At 46.8% G+C, this 6,266-nt stretch overlaps 1 pseudogene; it reads left to right on the top strand.

Annotated features, from left to right (window-relative positions):
* Positions 1-830: 830 nt before the first annotated feature.
* On the top strand, positions 831-1,637 carry LOC119814913 (annotated as a pseudogene).
* The last annotated feature ends 4,629 nt before the right edge of the window (positions 1,638-6,266 follow it).

Raw genomic sequence — 6,266 nt, forward strand, 5'->3', positions numbered from 1 at the left:
TACCCTAATGCATAAAATAAAGTACCCCAAGCAATTAACTCTCCAAAAAGCAAGAAGAACTCCAGGACAGACTCTGACCTCTCTATTCAAAGGCCAACCTGACTGGAGGGTGGAAAGAGGTACCCACGGCATCCTTGTGCTCCCAGGTGAAGACTGCTTTGCTTTGGATCCCATCACTCCTTCCCTTCAGGAAACCCCCTCTCTAGCAATGAAGCTTTCTCTTCTATTATTCAGCCTCTCCACTTGAACACAGTTTTTCCCATATGCCTTTGTCTTTCTGTTCTTTATATATTAAAAAAATAATTAAAACTTCTGTTGACTGCACACTGTGTACTGCTAAACTATCACATTGTTTTTGGTCTATACTTGGTTCACCTTTCACAATCACCTGGCCCTGAAGCCCTGCCCCAGAACTTCCCAGCTATAACCTACTTGTCACCACGTCTCAGCATCTCTTTCTTCTCTCCAAGGAAACCAAAAGTTATCTGATAAGTCTGTGCTAACAATGGAAAACGCAACATGGCTTAGTCAGCTACCACATTCTTCCCAAACCTTTCTTTCTTCACAGGCAATCTCAGGGACCACGGACCTTCTCCCCAAAGGATTTCAGGCAGCTGTAGTTTGACTGAGACAATGAGACAACTGCTTCTCAGTAAATATCCCTGGGTAAACTGATACCACCAGCCCCTAACAACCAGACCTTTGAGTGAAACCTAAATGCTTTCTCACACTTGACCTTCTCTGGTCTGTCTTTTAAACCCACGTGATCTTCAGTGTAAGCGGTAATAATTTTTTATCTCAAAAATAGCTCATAGCCTCTCCTCCAGCCCGGCAAGATGCTCAAGGGAAAGAAGGCCAAGGGGAAGAAGGTGGCCCCGGCCCCTGCCGTTGTGAAGAAGCAGGAGGCGAAGAAGGTGGTGAATCCCTTGTTTGAGAAGAGGCCTAAGAACTTTGGCATTGGGCAGGACATCCAGCCCAAGAGAGATCTCACACGCTTCGTCAAATGGCCCCGCTACATCAGGCTGCAGCGGCAGAGGGCCATCCTCTATAAGCGGCTTAAAGTTCCTCCTGCCATTAACCAGTTCACCCAGGCCCTGGACCGGCAAACAGCTACCCAGTTGCTTAAACTTGCCCACAAGTACAGGCCAGAGACCAAGCAGGAGAAGAAGCAAAGGCTGCTGGCCCGTGCTTAGAAGAAAGCTGCTGGCAAAGGGGATGTCCCAACTAAGAGACCACCTGTCCTTCGAGCGGGCGTCAATACAGTCACCACTTTGGTAGAGAACAAGAAGGCTCAGCTGGTGGTGATTGCCCACGACGTAGACCCCATTGAGCTGGTGGTCTTCTTGCCCGCCCTGTGTCAGAAGATGGGGGTCCCCTACTGCATCATCAAGGGAAAGGCCAGGCTGGGGCGGTTGGTCCATAGGAAGACATGCACCACTGTTGCCTTCACACAAGTTAGCTCGGAAGACAAGGGTGCTCTGGCCAAGCTGGTGGAAGCTATTAGGACCAACTACAACGACAGATATGATGAGATCCGCCGCCACTGGGGAGGCAACGTCCTGGGTCCTAAATCTGTGGCTCGAATTGCCAAGCTGGAAAAGGCAAAGGCCAAAGAACTCACCACTAAACTGGGTTAAATGTACTGCTGAGTTTTCTGTACATAAATATAATTACAAAACTTCAAAAAAAATAGCTCATAGATGGGATGCTCTAAAAAGCTTCATGACGCTGTCAGAGCCAGAGAGGTGACTCAACTGGTAACGTGCTTGTTACCCAAGTCTTAGAGTACCTGGATCCCAAACACCTAAAAGCTGGGCACAGTGGCACACACCTTGCATTGATTCTCTTCCTCCCTCCCTCCCTCCCTCCCTCCCTCCCTCCCTCCCTCCCTCCCTCCCCCCCATTCTTCCTTCCTTTATTTCTTTATTCTTTTTTTTTTTTGTCAACTTGACACAAACAAGAGTCATCTGGAAAAAACAAACTTCGGATGAAAAATTACTTCAATCAGCTTGGCCTGCAGGTAAGTTAAAAATTAATTTTGAGTGTGTGTGTGTGTGTGTGTGTGTGTGTGTGTGTGTGCTTGCATGAGTGTCAGAGGTTGATTATGTGTGTTTTCTGTAAATCTCCACCTTATCTTTTGACACAGAGGGTTTCCATAGACCTCAAAGCTCACCATTTCAGGCAGACTAGCTGGTCTGTGATTCCCCTAGGAGTCTCCTGTCTCTGCCTCCTAGTGCTAGGGTTACAGGTGTGAACTAGTTTGCTTTCTGTTGCTGTGATCAACACCATGACCAAAAGCAACATGTGGAGGAAACAGTTTATTTTTTCCTACAGTTTCCAGTCCACCATGGAAGGGAGCCAGGACATGAATTTAAGGCAGACTAAAGCAGGACCATAGAGAAACACAACTTACTAGCACATATGCACTTCCTTAGCTAGTTGTTTTGTTTGTGCACGCACGCGCGCGCGCACACACACATACACACACACACACACACACACACACAGAGGATTCATTTTTTAAAAAAAATTGTCAAGGGACTAAATTTAGAAAATAGGAGAATATTAAACTTACTTCTTTGATTTCCAGCTAAGTATTCTTTACTTTCTGTGGTTCCTAGTTGCCCTTCTTTGGGTCCAGAAAATCCCAGTGGCATCAGTGGATGAAGGGAACAAAAGAACCCAGGAGAGCCCAGAGAGGCAGGAGAGGCCCGTGAGACATCCCAAGATAATCCTGGACACACCCTGCTTGCTCTGATTTACAGCAGTGTCTTCAAAGGATTTATGAGTGCAAGACATTTGCAGTTACTAGGAGGGATGGAAATAATTACTTTTCATTTAAAAAAATTGCAAAAATGAGGGGATGCCCAATAAGTAGAGAAGGAAGCAGGAGAGAGGTGGGGGCAGGAGCTTGTCTACAGGACCAGGCTGAACCCTCTCAGCCACAGCAATGAAGACAGCCTGCGCCTGCCGTCTGCTCTCCGTGATTAAAGCAGCTGCAAATGAGTTTCAGCAAAGGTCTTTCCCCTCAAATTGAAAAGCCCCGTGTAATGGAATTTCATAGATGCTGCTTTGGAAATGACTTCATACCTCACTCTGTTGAAAGCTGAAAAGTGGCACACGCCATGAATCCTAAGAGGCTAAAGCCCTGCTGGGGCTCAGCCACCTGACTGACACATCTCAGCGCAGAGAGACACCACAGTCACTGCCCCGAGAGTAATGTCTTCTCTTCCCCCATCCGTCGTTATCAACCTACAATCTGTCTTGTCCTGCAGCTACTCCCTCGGGTTCCCAGCTGCAAACTGATCTCCAAGAGGGAAAACTCTGTTGTAGAGGGAGGAGGGAGAGTCTTAAGCCTTAGGAAGCTACTGCAGTTACACAGCTCAGGAAACTTAGAAAGTACTAGACTTGGAAGCCCCTCCACAAGGTTATCTGAACAGTTTGCAATTGCCAGGGCATGGAGACTCTTCCAGGAGCTCGACTTGAAGTTGTGCAAGGTGCTTTTGTGAGTCATCCCCCAGGCTGGGGCTGCACTGCCTGTGCTCCTAGAAGTCACCATGCTCCTAGAAGTAACCCCAAGCATCTCATTGGTTTGCCAAACTAGACTTAGATGCAGTCATTTTTTGGCCAGTAGTTGATGCTGTGTAGGAGCGTAAATAGGTAATTGTTCACATGTTCCCAGAAAATTATACAACACTCAAGTACACACATTTTGATTTAAAAAAATGTCTAGGGTTCTAGACCCTGCAAGATTTTCAGAAGAAATGACATAAAACAGATGGAGATATGGGGCATGCCACATTGTTTACAGAGAACCTGAGCATTCTCAGGCCTCTCAGACACCATGGGAACTACATTTCCAACAGGTCAGCAGACCTATGATGAAATCAGCGTAAGGCCTGATTGATAACCATTTTCAGATAGCAAAAACATATTCATGGTGGTCAGAAATAATGTATCAGCAGCTGCTATGATCCAGGCACTACACAACACCATGCGTGGCTATCAGTCACGCTCTTGGTTTGCTTAAGGTCAAACCACGGAACCCAGATCTATGAATTTAGCTAACACAAGGAATGTGAAAATGACCTGCTCTCGTTCATGAGGTCTCAGGAAGTACAGAGGAGGGTTAAACATGGTCGGTACATGTGGAAGACATCTTCGAGTTAAGAACTGAGAAATGCAGGACAGAGAAAGCACACTGGAAACTGAGGGCACAGCATAGACAAAGTCCTGTAGAGACAGGAATAAAATGTAGGACAGAAACAGATAGAGCGGCATTTCTCACCTGTGGGTTACAGCCCCTTTGGGGATCTCATATCAGATATCTAGCACATCAGATACTTACGTTATGATTCATAACAGTAGCAAACTTACAGTTACGATTTAGCAACTAACGTTAGGGTTAGAGGTCACCACCACGTGAGGAACTGTGTTATAGGGGTGCAGCATTAGGAAGGTTGAGAATCACTGAGACAGAGGAAGCTTTGTGATTCAGAAAGCCTGAAGCCAGGCTTCACAGGGAGAATAAAAGAATTTTGTCCTTATATGTAAATTTTATGCCATGGGAAATGTACGGTGGGGAGGAGGAGACTGTACAACAGCCCTCTGGCTGCATCACGGATGCTGTATTGGAGGACCATGAGTGGCATGCCAAAACCTACTTAGAAAACAAAATAAGCAAGGTGTTGAAAACAGTGCCTGTCCCACAACCCAGAATCACAGAGCTAATGATGCAAGCAAGTTGGTCATTCAGGTAGCCGGTCTTCTACCCTGCTGCACAGTAACAGTTCCCATTTTAAGGAGTGACGTCACCAGAGGAGTACATTGGGCAGCCAGGGCACACCCCGTGACCAACCTCTCTGGCAAATGGCCCATCCGTCAACCCAAACAACAGCACTGACAATATTCAGAGTTACGGTACCAGCTCCAGCATTGGGGTTGTCAGCACCCACTTTTTCTACCTTCATACCTTCCTTCTGCCTATGAGAGAAGCTTAAGAATGGACTTTAAAACAAATCCCACAACTTAACATCCAGTCAGCGCTTCTGCACTATGTTTGGTTGGTGTGGCTGAGGCCTGGCCACTCAAAGAACCCACCTGTCTGAGGACAACCCTGGAAAAGACTTCACACTTTGTGGCAATTTATTCACTTAAAAATAACTGCTCATTCTGCTATTTGACATTCATTAATCAGTCCGTATCTTCCTTAGATCATACATAACATGAAACTTTACACTGGCATCAATATTTTCTCTATGCCAGTACGGCCCACCAGAGCCTCTCTGCCCCTTGCCCTTCAATGGGTCAAAGAAGCTCACAAGCCCACCTTCCCCTCTGATTATGACTTTAAACATACTACACATCCTTAATTACACTTCTGCAGGAGCTGCATATGAGCTCACAAGCATCCTTGGACCACATCAGCATGGACTGGTTTGTAGGGTTTGTTTTGTTTTAAGGTTCATTTTATCTTTTAAAGCATGTATATGCTTATGTGTCTGTGTGTGGTATGTACATATGATACCATTCATGTGCCAGTGGATGCCAGAAGAGAGTATCAGATTCCCCTGGAGCTGAAGTTACAAACAGTTGCGAGCTTCCCAAGATAGTTGCTGGGAAATGAGCTTGGGTCTTCTGCCAGAGCGGCATGCAGACCTAACTGTTGAGCCATCTCTCCAGCTCCATAGGTTAAGGGCTTTGGCTACACATCAGGACTTTGCACAAACTGATGGCAGGGCACCTTAAATACGAGGATGAAAGGAGATGGACAGGTGAAAAGCCAGGGCCGGGTGGTCACCATCACCCATTTGCAGCTAGCAGGGCAAAGTCGTGTCCGGTAAAGGGAAGAATCAGCTCTCGGGTGCCTATGAATCCTAGCTTGTTCATGTGTGAGATCATGATACATGATCAGCACACAGCTTCATTTTCCCTTTGGGGACATCATTCTCCGGGTACCTTTTCACTTAGAGGAGGCCATGTGGCTTCTGCCCAGCAGAGGGTGGGTAGGAACACAGGTCTCATTTCTCTGTCAAATCCTCCTTGCCATCTCTCCTCCCTCCCTAATGAATGAAGAAGACTCTCAAGGATTTAGGTACTGGCTCTGCACCAGGGCCATTCTATTGCCCTGTCGTGGGGACCACTGTCAATGTCTGGAGACATTTCTGGATGTCTCACAAGAGAAGAAGCGCCGCTAGCACCTACTGCTTGAGACCAAGGGAGATCATTCACGGCACAGACCAGCCCCGCTGCGTGAAGGATCAGCC

This window comes from Arvicola amphibius, chromosome 5 (genome assembly GCF_903992535.2).
Source record: "Arvicola amphibius chromosome 5, mArvAmp1.2, whole genome shotgun sequence".
Taxonomy (NCBI): domain Eukaryota; kingdom Metazoa; phylum Chordata; class Mammalia; order Rodentia; family Cricetidae; genus Arvicola; species Arvicola amphibius.